Raw genomic sequence first — 16,115 nt, forward strand, 5'->3', positions numbered from 1 at the left:
CGCTAGCACGAGGTGCTCTAATTCAAAATGGCCTCTCGCGTGTGTGTTTTATTTATTTTTTACGGTCTACTATATTCATCAGAGCAACGCATCCGGGTACTTTCCCCTCCCGTAATGTCCACGCCCCTTTTTGGGTGATAGAAGCGGAGAAGTTTGACTGGTGGTCAATGGGAATTTCTGGTCTTTGCTCCTTTAATCCGATAAAATAAGAAAACCGTAGTGCTTTTTAGATATTAGGAGCCCAAATCCGATGGCCAGTTAGGCAAACTATTATATAGTGTCATTGCCGATCAATGATCGACGTCGTTATATAGAGAACATTTATGAAATAGGGGTTGATTCATCAGATCAGTCATACGTCATCTCCCTGTCATCAGGGATTTGTAGTTCTTCATTTGATTTGCCGTGGTCCTAACGTCTTCACCTCCAGTCCCCCCAACAGCGTTTGCTTTCGTTTCTTCTTTGAACATTTATCTCCCATGATTACAATAGAAATATCATGCACAGTAGCATTAGTCGATAGCCGTTATGGGTGAAGGGTTAGTAGGTACTAAGTAGTACCTTAGTAGGCTAGATCAAATGAAGAACTACAAATCCCAGATGACAGGGAGATGACGTATGACTGATCTGATGAATCAACCCCTATTTCATACATTTTCTCTATATAACGACGTCGATCATTGATCGGCAACGACACTATATAATAGTTTGCCTAACTGGCCATCAGATTTGTGCTCCTAATATCTAAAAAGCACTACGGTTTTCTTATTTTATCGGATTAAAGTAGCGAAGACCAGAAATTCCCATTGACCACCAGTCAAACTTCTCCGCTTCTATCACCCAAAAAGGGGCGTGGACATTCTGATGACAGGGAGATGACGCGCAATTGCTCTGATGAATTTGGACACCATGTGACCTTGTCTGGCACCTCAGGCTCCTCCCCCAGGGAGGTTCCTCCTCGGTTTCAAACCGAGTGTTCTAGAACGCCGGGGGTTGCTAGGACGGACGCGCTAGGTGCTCTCGTTCAAAATGGCCGCCCGCTGGCGCCGCTTCTGTTTCTGCGGTTCCTGAGGCGTTTTTTTTAGGAAGCCTCGCTTCAACCCTCACGGTCACCTGACCCCCCCCCCCCCCCCCTCCTCTGCCTTTTCGTGTCCACCTCCACCGGTTCCAAACCGAAACGCGTTCACAGGGAGTGTCGTTAAAGGCCTGATATTTCGAGACGATCATCGTTTCTTCCTCCGGCCTCTCATCATCATCGGCATCATCCAGCTTTATCGCTAGCATTCCCCCGTTGTCATGGTGATAATCTCCTCCTCGACGCACACGTCTTGGCCAGAGCCTGTGTGTGCGAATGCGAACATCGGCAAGCGAGGCTAATTAAAGCACAACAGATGCACATTCCCTTACTCTGACCGCACACAAATACAAGCCAATCAGAGCCTCCTGTTAACAGCCGTGAGGCAGGGTCCCGGGCAGCGTCTGTGATGTCATCATTCATGGACCTTTGTTGTTCAACAGTGCTTTTTTACAAATGCGTGGGGGTGTGTTTTCAGGGCATTTCAGAGAGAGAGAGAGAGAGAGAGAGAGAGAGAGAGAGAGAGAGAGAGAGAGAGAGAGAGAGAGAGAGAGAGAGAGAGAGAGAGAGAGAGAGAGAGAGAGAGAGAGAGAGAGAGAGAGAGAGAGAGAGAGAGAGAGAGGCTCGGAATCGAACCAGGGGACCCTGCGATTGCATGGCTGGCGCCGTAGTGTGCTACGCCACCAAGTGACCCTCAACAGTGCTTTTACCCTGTCACTTTTTTTGGGGGGGGGGCGGGGTAAACAGCTGAGGGGTGGGGCTGGAGGAATGGACAGTCACTCTGGGTCATGGGCCGCGTTCGTAAATTCGCCGGAGCGTCCACGTGACTGCCTCTTGTCCAATCAAATCACTCGGCCCCTTTATGACGTTGAACCCTGTGGGCGCTCTGGTGAATTTATGAACGCGGCCATAGGCGGAGATATGGCCTCAAGGACTGACTGACCCTCCATGAGATCAAAATGATTGTTTTAACCATGTTTTTAAAGCTATACAGTTTTTTAGTTTGTGAAAAAAAAGCTTGTATTTTGGGTTCTGGGGTAAGACCGTTGAGCTTGAGCTCGCGAAGCATTTCTATGTTTTATTATAATGAATACAATATAATATAATATACAGTATAATTCATTTCGAAGTCCAAAGCGGATATGTACCAATCGCAGAATTCCTCTTTTTAAACCTGTGTTTGTCCTCTGGGTTTTCTGGGAGTCCCTGAGGTTGCGGAGGTGTTGGCAGTTCATGGTCGCCTATTTTGACCCCCCTCAGCCCCACTACCTTCCTTTCCCCCTCACACAGTACTCAGAGTCAATGTTACAGTAAAAAAGCATATTCATCCATTTGTTTTTAAGGATGATGAAGATGATGATGATGATCATCTTACCAAGGTGCTCACCAGGCCCAGATTCAGTTTCCCCCCTCAAACCAAGTTGTCTCCTTTGGGTCCTGCTGGGCCACCGTAGTTTGCGTGATGGGGTCATGTCCACCAGTAGACCCTCTGTGAATGGCGCCCCCTACAGTCCTACTTCAGAACAATTCATACTGCCTCAACCAACAGGAGAGGAGAGGGAGGCCTGGTAGCCCATCTCAGGAGAGGAGAGAGGAGAGAGAGAGAGAGAAAGAGAGAAAGAGGCTGGGGGAAAGGAGAGAGGTCTGGGACTTAGTCCTTGGAGAATGACCCCTGCTGTGGTCCTGTACAGAGGAGGGTACGTCTGAGGGGGTGGGTGGGTGGGTGGGTGGGTGGATGCAAACACATATACTATATACAGGTGCTGGTCATATAATTAGAATATCATCAAAAAGTTGATTTATTTCAGTAATTCCATTCAAAAAGTGAAACTTGTATAATGTATACATTCATTCCACATAGACTGATATATTTCAAGTGTTTATTGCTTTTAATTTGAATGATTATTACTGACAACTAATGAAAACCCCAAATTTAGTATCTCAGAAAATTAGAGTATTGTGAAAAGGTTCAATATTGAAGACCCCTGGTGCCACACTCTAATCAGCTAATTAACTAAAAACACCTGCAAACGCCTTTAAATGGTCCCTCAGTCCAGTTCTGTAGGCTACACAATCATGGGGAAGACTGCTGACCTGACAGTTGTCCAAAAGACCACCATTGACACCTTGCACAAGGAGGGCAAGACACAAAAGGTCATTGCTAAAGAGGCTGGCTGTTCACAGAGCTCTGTGTCCAAGCAAATTAATAGAGAGGCGAAGGGAAGGAAAAGATGTGGTAGAAAACAGTGTACAAGCAATAGGGATAACCGCACCCTGGAGAGGATTGTGAAACAAAGCCGATTCAAAAATGTGGGGGAGATTCACAAAGAGTGGACTGCAGCTGGAGTCAGTGCTTCAAGAACCACCACACACAGACGTATGCAAGACATGGGTTTCAGCTGTCGCATTCCTTGTGTCAAGCCACTCTTGAACAAGAGACAGCGTCAGAAGCGTCTCGCCTGGGCTAAAGACAAAAAGGACTGGACTGCTGCTCAGTGGTCCAAAGTTATGTTCTCTGATGAAAGTACATTTTGCATTTCCTTTGGAAATCAAGGTCCCAGAGTCTGGAGGAAGAGAGGAGAGGCACAGAATCCACATTGCTTGAAATCCAGTGTAAAGTTTCCACCGTCAGTGATGGTTTGGGGTGCCATGTCATCTGCTGGTGTTGGTCCACTGTGTTTTCTGAGGTCCAGGGTCAACGCAGCCGTCTACCAGGAAGTTTTAGAGCACTTCATGCTTCCTGCTGCTGACCAACTTTATGGAGATGCAGATTTCATTTTCCAACAGGACTTGGCACCTGCACACAGTGCCAAAGATACCAGTACCTGGTTTAAGGACCATGGTATCCCTGTTCTTAATTGGCCAGCAAACTCGCCTGACCTTAGCCTTAGGTATTGTGAAGAGGAAGATGCGACGCGCCAGACCCAACAATGCAGAAGAGCTGAAGGCCACTATCAGAGCAACCTGGGCTCTCATAACACCTGAGCAGTGCCACAGACTGATGGACTCCATGCCACGCCGCATTACTGCAGTAATTCAGGCATAAGGAGCCCCAACTAAGTATTGAGTGCTGTACATGCTTATACTTTCCATGTTCATACTTTTCAGTTGGCCAACATTTAAAAAAAAACTTGTTTTGTATTGGTCTTAAGTAATATTCAAATTTTCTGAGATACTGAATTTGGGGTTTTCATTAGTTGTCAGTAATAATCATCAAAATTAAAAGCAATAAACACTTGAAATATATCAGTCTGTGTGGAATGAATGTATACATTATACAAGTTTCACTTTTTGAATGGAATTACTGAAATAAATAAACTTTTTGATGATATTCTAATTGTATGACCAGCACCTGTATATAAAACGGCACGGGTACTATGGCCTGGTATGGCTCGGTTGGCAGTGGAGAAAGGAAAACGAACCGGGTCGGCCCGGCCCGGTAGTGGAAAAGCGCCAATACTGTAGTGACACCGACTGAATCCCTTTCAGAGGGCATTTTCTGTTCGATCCATTTGTGTTCGCGTGTGGGTCAGCTTTGCTCCAAAGGCTTTGGTCGTGGCAGAAAGAAAAAAAAAGCGAAACAGGTTCAGGTTCACTGAAAATGATTCCGGCTCCCGTCAAATGTACAGTTTCTAGGTCATCAGTGAACTATTTTGATTTGGGGGTTTCTGGAATTTTTCCATCCACAGATATTTTTCTACAAAGCTAAGTCAGATGAATTCTATGACACTGTGGTGGTATAAAGGTTAAAGGTCACAGATACGGGATCCCGGGTCCTGATATCAGATGCTGTACTACGTCACATCGCACATCCTGAAGTTGTCGCCATTGTTCGTTGTGTTGAAGTAGTGATCCTTCCGGTGTGTTTTAGTGGAGGGCCCCTGGGCCACAGTTCTGGACCACAACTCTGAACCACAGTTCTGGGTCACAGTTCTGGACCACAGCTCTGGACCACAGTTCTGGACCACAACTCTGAACCACAGTTCTGGGTCACAGTTCTGGACCACAGCTCTGGACCACAGTTCTGGACCACAGCTCTGGGTCACAGCTCTGGGTCAAAGCTCTGGGTCACAGTTCTGGGTCACAGTTCTGGGTCACATTTCTGAACCACAACTCTGGGTCACAGCTCCAGGACACAGAAACACCTCAGTTTTGTAATTTTTAATATACTCTCGGATCTCTTGATGAATAGTTTTTGTAAGCTAATACTTTCAGAATCACTGGTATAGAGGACGCACACACACACGGCACAGTACACACACACGCTTTGTATATGTCCGGTTCATCGGCCGCTCTGTGTGTACTTCATGTGTTCATTCGTTGGTTTTTCCTCACAGCCTTCATAACCTACGAGATGAACCTTCTGTCTCTCTATGCATCTCCTGGGGGGTATTCCATCAATGGCAACGGATAATCCAGGCTTATTTTTGATATGCCTGGATATTTGGATAATTCTCTCAAGAATGATCAGAATAAGCCTGGATTCTTTCCTTTAGCGACTTTGATGGAATACCCCCCTGGTCTTCCCTTCGCTAGTCTGTCAATGTAGCTGTCCGTGAGCCCAGCAGGGAGGACACAGAATTTCACTACATGAACTTCCCGTTAGCTCCTTCCTTCCCAATACCTCTTAACACTAGAACAGCCGTGCCTTTTTCACCTACTATAAAAAAACGACGTGGGTCAAATGACCATAGTCTTTACTTTTTTTTTTTTTTTTTTTTTTTCAGATTTTATCCCTTTTTCACCCAATTTGGTAGCCAATTTAACCCAACTTAGCATCCAATTATCCCCTGCCTATTGCATGGGATCCGCCGCACGACCCCGTGGCCGGCAGTCCCAGAGGAGGGCGCCAGGCAGACTAGGCTGACTGGCTCCTCGAGCCCAGTACCGTTATTCCGGCACCCAGGGGGCGGTGTTGCGCGACGGATCCTAGTCCAGAAATACTCCTATACCCCCCTCGGAAGCGGCCGGCCAATATGCCGCTTCCCGTGTGGACCATAGTCTTTACAATGGGAAGCTGCTATTTACACACAACGACCACTAGTTGGCCGTCTTTTAAATTAGCCTGCCTCCTACAAAGAAAAACGGCAAAATAGCTTCATACTAGCTTATCCTGATGTGATTTTGAAAATGTAAGGATACTGGGAGGTAGAACACCACATATCTAGGAAAAGTCATGAAAGGAGGGTCCTGAAATTTGATTGATTGCAAAGATATAACATTTATTTTACTCACACCCATGGCTGTTCAAGTGTTAAAGGCACCATCCGTAATTCATGAAGCCCTTTTTGTATATATATATATATATATATATATATATATATATATATATATAAATGTATGATGTGTACACGATTGATTCTTCAAGAATCTTAGAAGGGTTACAGATTGTGACAAAATCACACTGCACAAAATCCACATATCACAAGCAAGGTGTCGCTTTCTATGAAATACGTCTCATAAAACTGCAAAGTCTGAAAGATAGTATCATTGAGAAAGAGCGAATCTTTATATAAAAATTAACGTTGTTGTTGTTTTTTTACTAAAGATATAGTTGCAGCTACTGATTTACAAGAAAAACAAGAAAAATGCCAAATATTGAAATTATCATCCAGATATGATGAAAGGTTTGTGTTTAATGGTTGTGTTGACGATGTTTCAACGTGTGTGCAGACCCCTGACAGGACAGAAATGGCTACACACAAACGTAGCCCCGTCGTGGTAACCAATGGTAACCTATGGTAACCATGAAGCCCAGTAAGTTCCGTTCCGCCAGAGCAGATCAGCACAGACACTAGGGTTAAACCAAAAGGGGTAGGTGACCTTTGCCCCCCTCAGAAAGCTTTAAGATGCTTTTTTCTTGTGTGTGGCTTGAGCCAATTGGTTCGACCCAGAGTGAAGCATTAGGATTGGCTCAAAAACCAGTCTAGTCGTCATCATCATCCGTTTGGAGATGTTCTTATCGTGATAACCTACCCCACACTGTGTGTGTGTGTGTGTGTGTGTGTGTGTGTGTATGTCTGTGCTTGCGAGCGAGCGTGTGTGCGTATCTTCGTTCAACAGGTTGTGTTGTCTTTCAGGGTCGTTGGAAGGTCTTGTTTGGAGACCTTTTCCCTAAGCACTCCCGGTGCTCCAGACATATTCTGAAAACCCCTTTTTCGTTTTCAGTCTCCTCCTCTTCTTCTGCATATCTCTGTTTCTCTCTGTTTTCTCTTTCTATTTTTCTAACGTTTCGGAGTTCCATGTTCATGTTTTTTTTTCTCTCAGCACTGTAAAGACAGTCCCTTATACAACGACAGGAAGCAGCAATATCACTGTAAGAAACTTTCACAATGTATTGTTATTATTATTATTATTATTATGATTAACATCATTATTATTCACTTGCACCCTAGGTGTGATAACTGAAGTAAATCTCTTTTATACAAACACGGATAGCGGTGTGCGTTTCTTTTTGTTTGGCTCTCACCTCACTGTTGGGTTGTGTTTGTTGGGTTGGGTTGTGTGTGTGGTGGCTGTCGCCTGGTGTGTCTTCATAAAGAAGTGGCAGCATTCTGATGTGATTCTCTAAACCATGACCCTGACACCTTGAACCTGACCCTGACCCCTAGACCCTGACCCTGACACCTTGAACCTGACCCCTAGACCCTAGACCCTGAACCTGACCCCTAGACCCTGACCCCTAGACCCTGACCCCTAGACCCTGACCCCTAGACCCTGACCATGACCCCAGACCCTGACCCCTAGACCCAGACCATGACCCCAGACCCTGACCCCTAGACCCTGAACCTGACCCTGACCCCTGACCATGACCCCTAGACCCTGACCCCTAGACCCTGAACCTGACCCCCACAACTGACCCCAGACGCTGACCATGACCCTGACCATGACCCTGACCCTGACCCTGACCCTGACCCTGACCCTGACTCCCTCCTTTAATAACTGACTTGAGAGTAAATTAGAAGTCGAGAGAGAGAGAGAGAGAGAGAGAGAGAGAGAGAGAGAGAGAGAGAGACACACTGAATCCTTTCTAAATCCATCCATCCCTCTTTCTTTAGGAAAACTCTGATCTGTGATTGGATGGGTTTAATGTTTTAACGGTTTAACACTCCATCCCACTCTCTCTCTCACACACACACACACACACACACACTCCATCCCACTCTCTCTCATACACACACACACACACTCCATCCCACTCTCTCTCTCTCACACACACACACACACACACTCCATCCCACTCTCTCTCACACACACACACACACACACTCCATCCCACTCTCTCTCTCACACACACACACACACACACTCCATCCCACTCTCTCACACACACAAACACACACACACACACACTCCATCCCACTCTCTCTCATACACACACACACACACACTCCATCCCACTCTCTCTCACACACACTCTATCCCACTCTCTCTCACACACACACTCCATCCCACTCTCTCTCATACACACACACACACACACACTCCATCCCACTCTCTCTCATACACACACACACTCCATCCCACTCTCTCTCTCACACACACACACACACACTCCATCCCACTCTCTCTCACACACACACACACTCACACACTCCATCCCACTCTCTCACACACACATACTCACACTCCATCCCACTCTCTTACACACACACACACACTCCATCCCACTCTCTCACACACACATACTCACACACACTCCATCCCACTCTCTCACACACACACATACTCACACACACTCCCTCCCACTCTCTCTCACACATATACTCACACACACTCCCTCCCACTCTCTCACACACACACATACTCACACACTCCCTCCCACTCTCTCACACACACACACACACACTCCATCCCACTCTCTCTCACACACACACACACACACACACACTCCATCCCACTCTCTCACACACACACATACTCACACACACTCCATCCCACTCTCTCACACACACACACACACATACTCACACACACTCCCTCCCACTCTCTCTCACACATACTCACACACACTCCCTCCCACTCTCTCACACACACACATACTCACACACACTCCCTCCCACTCCCTCACACACATACTCACACACTCCATCCCACTCTCTCTCACACACACACACACACACACACTCCATCCCACTCTCTCTCTCACACACACACACACACACACACACTCCATCCCACTCTCTCTCTCTCTCTCACACACACACACACACACACACTCCATCCCACTCTCTCTCATACACACAAACACTCCATCCCACTCTCTCTCATACACACACACACACACTCCATCCCACTCTCTCTCACACACACACTCCATCCCACTCTCTCTCACACACACACACACTCCATCCCACTCTCTCTCATACACACACACACACTCCATCCCACTCTCTCTCTCACACACACACACACACACTCCATCCCACTCTCTCACACACACACACACACACACACACACACACACACTCCATCCCACTCTCACACACACACACACACACTCCGTCCCACTCTCTCTCACACACACACACACACACACACACACGTGGTAAAGCTCAGGGGGCGTTGGTGGTTTCCTGTTCAGTCTGGTAAGTGGCGTTGATGGAAATGTCCAGCATCATGTTGTTATGGCAACGTCTAGCATCATGTTGTTATCATGTTGTTATGGAAACGTCCAGCATCATGTTGTTATGGAAACGTCCAGCATCATGTTGTTATGGAAACGTCCAGCATCATGTTGTTATGGCAACGTCCAGCATCATGTTGTTATGGAAACATCTATCATCATGTTGTTATGGCAACGTCCAGCATTGTGTTGTTATGGAATATTGCTATTGGACAACTCGGGTGTTGATATCTGCCACAGGTGAGTGTGTGTGTGTGTGTGTGTGTGTGTTTGTGTGTGTTTGTGTGTGTGTGTGTGTATGAACAGTGTGTGCGCCTGTGTGTGTGGTTGTTTGAACAGTGTGTATGTGAACAGCATGTGTGTGCCCCTGCCTATGTGTGTGTGTGTATATGAACAGCATGTGTGTGTGTGTATGTGACCCGTGTGTGTGTATATATGACCCGTGTGTGTGTGTGTGTATATATGACCCGTGTGTGTGTATATATGACCTGTGTGTGTGTATATATGACCTGTGTGTGTATATATGACCCCTGTGTGTGTGTATATATGACCTGTGTGTGTATATATGACCCGTGTGTGTGTATATATGACCTGTGTGTGTGTATATATGACCCGTGTGTGTGTATATGACCTGTGTGTGTGTGTATATGACCTGTGTGTGTATATATGACCTGTGTGTGTGTATATATGACCTGTGTGTGTATATATGACCCCTGTGTGTGTGTGTATATGACCTGTGTGTGTGTGTATATACAGTATATCTATAAGTGAGTACACCCTTTAGATTTTTGCAAATATTCTGTCATATCCTTTCAGGGGATAACACTATCTTAATGAAACTTTGATATAACTTAAAGTAGTCAGTGTGCTGCTTGAATAACAGTATAGATTTATTGTCCATTGAAAATTACTCAGTACACAGCTGTTAATGTCTAAACAGCTGGCAACAAAAGTGAGTACACCCCATAGTGAACATGTCTAAATTGTGCCCAAAGTGTCAATATTTTCTGTGACCACCATTGTTATCTAGCACTGCTTTAACCCTCCTGGGCATGGAATTCACCAGAGCTGCACAGGTTGCTTCTGGAATCTTCTTCCACTCCTCCATGACGACATCACAGAGCCCACGGATGTTGGACACCTTGCACTCCTCCACCTTCCTCTTGAGGATGCCCCACATGTGCTCAATTGGGTTTAGGTCTGGAGACATACTTGGCCAGTCCATCACCTTAACCTTCAGCTTCTTCAGCAAGGCCGTTGTCATCTTGGAGGTGTGTTTAGGGTCATTATCATGTTGGAAAACTGCCCTACGGCCCAGTTTCCGAAGAGAGGGGATCATGCTCTGCTGCAGGATGTCACAGTATATATTGGAATTCATGTGTCCCTCAATGAAATGCAGCTCCCCAGTGCCGGCAGCACTCATGCAGCCCCAGACCATGATGCTGCCACCACCATGCTTGACTGTAGGCAAAACACATTTGTCTTGGTACTCCTCACCAGGGTGCCGCCACACACGCCGGACACCATCTGACCCAAACAGGTTTATTTTGGTCTCATCAGACCACAGGACATGGTTCCAGTAACTCATGTTCTTGGATTCATTGTCTTCAGCAAACTGTTTGCGGGCTTTCTTATGCATCGGTTTCAGAAGAGGCTTCTGTCTGGGGCGACGGCCATACAAACCGATTTGATGCAGTGTATGGCAGGCTGACATCCCACTTCTGTAACCTCTGCAGCAATGCTGGAAGCACTCGCACGTCTATTTTTGGAAACCAACCTCTGGATATGACGCTGAGCACGTGGACTCAACTTGAATGAATGAATGAATGAATTATGAATGGTCTTTATTGTCATTGATATAGTACAGGTACCATACAACGAAATTTGGGAGGGGGGGCTCCCCTGGTGCTAGGATTATTTTATACTAAAAACAAGAAGGTAAAAGAGCTGGTTTACATAAATAAAGGCTATATACACTATCCACTATACTATACTATACAAATAAAACACTGTGCTGTACTCTATGCTATGCTATGAATATCCTAACATTTCCTATCTCTGAACCTTATGTACCCGAGGGTTGTCATATTGCACATAGTATTATTGCACATTCATTTAAAGTGTCGCAGTTTGCAGGTTCACAGTTGTGTTTCAGTATTGCACTTGATTACAATCTAGTAGCTGCCATCAAATTGTCTAGATTGTCCAGGGCCTAGAACCTAGGTCTTTGCTGTGTTCAGGGCCTGAATGGCCCTGGGGTAGAAGCTGAGCTTCAGTCTATTTGTCTTTGCGGACATGGTCCTGAACCGCCTGCCCGAGGGCAGCCGAACAAAGTGTTCGTTCCCAGGGTGGGATGGGTCTCTGGAGATCTTGGAGGCCTTCCTGAGGCAGCGTGTGTTGTACAGCTCTTCCAGAGAGGGGAGGGGGGCGCCGATGATCTGGGCCGATCTCACGACTCTCTGTAGCGCTTTCCTCTCTGCGGCTGTGCAGCTGGAGAACCACACGCAGATGCAGTAGGTGAGGATGCTCTCCACTGTGCAGCGGTAGAAGGTCACAAGCAGCTCCTGTTTGAGGTGGTATTTCCTGAGGACTCTCAGGAAGGAGAGCCGCTGTTGTGCCTTCTTGATGATGGCTGCTGTGTTGGTCTTCCAGGACAGGTTATCCTGTATGTGCACCCCCAGGAATCGGAGGGTTGAGACTCTCTCCACGCTCCCTCCATCGACGAGCAGGGGCTGGACCTCAGATTTTTTCCTCCTGAAGTCCACGATGATTTCCTGGGTCTTTGACTGGTTCAGCAGCAGGTTGTTAACCTTGCACAGCTTGCCCAGCTGCTCCACCCCATCCCTGTACGCCGCCTCGTCCCCCCCCGAGATGCAGCCCACCACGGTGGTGTCGTCTGCAAACTTAACGATGGAGTTGCTGGGGTGGACGGGGGTGAAGTCGTAGGTGTAGAGGTTGTAGAGGATGGGGCTTAGCACGCAGCCCTGGGGGGACCCAGTGCTGAGTCTGAGGGCTGTGGAGGTGTGGGAGCCCACCCGCACCCTCTGGGGGCGGTCAGACAGGAAGTCCTTGATCCATGCACAGATGGAGTGTGATAGTCCCAGGTCTAGTAGTTTGGTCACTGGGACTGGTTGAAGATGTTGGTGAAAACACCGGCCAGCTGGTCGGCGCAGTCCCTCAGCACCCGTCCCAGGACGCCATCCAGCCCTGAGGCTTTTCTGGGGTCCACCGCCTTCAGCACGCGTCTCACTTCATGCTCTGTGAGGGTGAGGCTGCTGAGAGCTGGAGAGAGTGGTGTTTGTGTTGTGGTTACCTCCTTTCGCCCCTCGTCGAACCGGGCGTAGAAGGAGTTCAGCTTTTCCGCCAGCAGGGGGTCGTCCTCCGCGGCTGTGAGCCTGTTGGCTCTGAAGTTTGTCATGTGCTGAACCCCCTGCCACACCCGCCTGGAGTCGTTGCTCAGGAAGCATTCCTCAATCTTCTCTCTGTGGTCTGCCTTGGCCTCCCGGATGCCACGCTTTATGTTAGCCCTGGTGGTGCTGTACAGCAGTGTGTCCTTCGCTGAGAAGGCGTTGTCCCTCTCCTTGAGCAGTTTTTGGACCTTCACAGTCATCCATGGCTTCGTGTTGGGGTAGACCCGGACACGTTTGTCCACGGTGGCTGAGTTGGTGCAGTTCACTATGTGGTTCAGAACCGACGACGTGAACTGTTCCAGGTCCTCATGCTCATATTCCTGCCATGAGGTGTCATTCAGGCAGATCTGCAGTGGTGCGGACCCTGCTGGCCAGGTTCTGACAGTCTTAGTGGTGATGGGAGCACTTTTCCTCATGGGAGTGTAGGCTGGGATCAGGAGGATTGACACGTGGTCAGACATGCCTAGATGAGCTAGCGGTCTAGCCTTGTAAGCAAGCTTGATGTTGGTGTATACCTTGTCCAGTGTTTTTCTCCTCTTGTTGCACATTTAACATGCTGATAGAACTTGGGCAGTACTACCTTCAGGTCAGCATGATTAAAGTCCCCGGTGATTATATGTACTGCCTGTGGGTCCGCGCTCTGTCCACCACTGATGACGTCATGTAGCCGCGCCAATGCTAAGCTAGCATCCGCGCTAGGTGCGATGTAAACAGATGTTATGTACACCGCGTTGAATTCCCTCGGGAGGTATGTGGGTCGGCATTTAACAGTCAAGTATTCCAGGTCTGGGGAGCAGTGGCTACTTACAGTTTTCGTGTTTAAGCACCAGCTGTCCTTCGTAGATATAATGAGGCCGCCTCCGCGCGTCTTCTCACTAAGCAAAGTCCGGTCCGCTCTGTGTAAAGTGCGGCCTTTTAGCGCGACCGCCGAGTCGATGATGGAGTCGTTGAGCCAGGTCTCTGTGAGAATAATCACACAGCTGTCCCCCACGGTGTTGTTGGTGGCTACCTGCAGTCTCAGTTCGTCCATCTTGTTAGCCAGAGACCTTACGTTGGAGAGGAATATACTCGGCAAAGCAGGCTTATCCGGGCTTCTCCTCAGCCTAGCTAGCAGGCCTCCTCTGCGGCCTCGGCGTTGCTTGCGATCTCGACGCTGACGCTTGCGCCTGAGGGTTGGGGTCGTGTACCATTGTTCACCCGGTGTCCGAGCGATATCGTGTGGGATGTTTTGCTGTTTCAACATAGTTTTGTCCTCTCGTTTTGCGCACCAACTTCTAGTAAGTCTAGTCTGCTGTAGGTACTATTTACACAACCGTTCCCTATAAGTACTGACATAAAAATGTACATACAAATGTGTTTAAAAACGCTAAAAAGCACCGACGTCGTTAGCCCCTCCAGCCTCGCGTGTGATCGCGCCGCCATCTTGGAACATGACCTGTATGTGTGTATATATGACCTGTGTGTGTGTGTGTATATATGACCCGTGTGTGTGTATATGACCTGTGTGTGTGTGTGTATATGACCCGTGTGTGTGTATATATGACCCGTGTGTGTGTGTGTGTGTGTATACATGACGTGTGTATATGACGTGTGTGTGTGTATATATATAGATATATGACCCGTGTGTGTATTGTGTGTATATATGACCCCTGTGTGTGTGTATATGACCCCTGTGTGTGTGTATATATGACCCGTGTGTGTATATATGACCCGTGTGTGTGTGTGTGTTGTAATATCCCTCTCACTGAGACCGGGGAAAAGTGCACACACAAGCCAGAGACGACACCAAACATTTTATTAACACAAAAGAACCAGGGCAATAAGGCCAGCTTAAGGCTTCTTGCCGTTACTCAAACTCAGAAGGGGGGTGGTAGAAGGATAGCCGGGGGGCTCTGCAGGCGTCCTCTCCGGCTGTCGGGGTCTCTCCAATAGGCTGCACCCGACTGGTGCTATGGAGGTAGCATACCACACATTAATAACAATACTCTTAAATAAGTTGCCGCTGCACGGCTCTCACCCTACGTCACGGTCCGGGTAGGGGTTCGTCGTCTGCCTAGTCTCTGGCTGTCGGGGCCTCTCTACTAGGCTGCGCCCGACTGGTGTCTCGGGGGTAGCTGTGGGTAGGAGGTGGGCCAGAGGTGGCTAGTACGGGTAGTCGTTTGGTGTCCCGTCACTCTGGCCTCCGGCTGTCGGGGCCTCTCCACTACAGTCACAGGACCTCGGTCTGGCAACAGAACAGAACAGAACAGTTAATCACCGTAAACATAGATATAGTGCCGTAGTCCGGCTCTCACCCCAATGTGCGTGCTTCTCCCTCGGCTGCTCCCTTTGTCTCCCCTCTTTATCTCCTGTCAGTTGGTTTCTCACTGCAGCTCTTTAATTGGGGAATGCAGGGCAGCTGTGCATAGCTGTGGGGTTTCCCTGCATCTCCCCAGGGGCTGGAATGGGCGCTGTCCATGGTGCTGAGTCTCACCCTCGGTCTCAGTCAAGAGAGGGATGCCACAGTGTGTGTGTATATGACCCGTGTGTGTGTGTGTGTATATATGACCTGTGTGTGTGTGTGTGTGTGTGCGTGTGTGTATATGACCCGTGTGTGTATATGACCCGTGTGTGTATATGACCCGTGTGTGTGTGTGTGTATATATATGACCCGTGTGTGTGTGTGCATATGACCCGTGTGTGTGTGTGCATGTGTGTGTGTGCGTGCGTGTGTGCGTGTGTGCGTGCGTGTGTGTGTGTGTGTATATGACCTGTGTGTGTGTGTATATGACCTGTGTGTGTGTGTGTGTGTGTGTGAGAGTGTATGACCCGTGTGTGTGTGTGTGTGTATATATATGACCTGTGTGTGTGTGTGTGTGTGTATATATATGACCTGTGTGTGTGTGTGTGTGTGTGTGTATATGACCCGTGTGTGTGTGTGTGTGTGTATGACCCGTGTGTGTGTGTATATGACCTGTGTGTGTGTGTGTTTGTATATAATTATGACCTGTGTGTGTGTGTGTGT

At 47.9% G+C, this 16,115-nt stretch overlaps 1 protein-coding gene across 1 annotated transcript in view; it reads left to right on the forward strand.

The window, feature by feature from the left end:
* The window catches only part of cux1b (cut-like homeobox 1b), a 134,018-nt gene that overhangs the window by 103,988 nt on the left and 13,915 nt on the right, over nt 1-16,115 (forward strand).

Source organism: Nansenia antarctica (assembly GCF_963989245.1).
Source record: "Nansenia antarctica genome assembly, chromosome: 5".
Classification (NCBI taxonomy): domain Eukaryota; kingdom Metazoa; phylum Chordata; class Actinopteri; order Argentiniformes; family Microstomatidae; genus Nansenia; species Nansenia antarctica.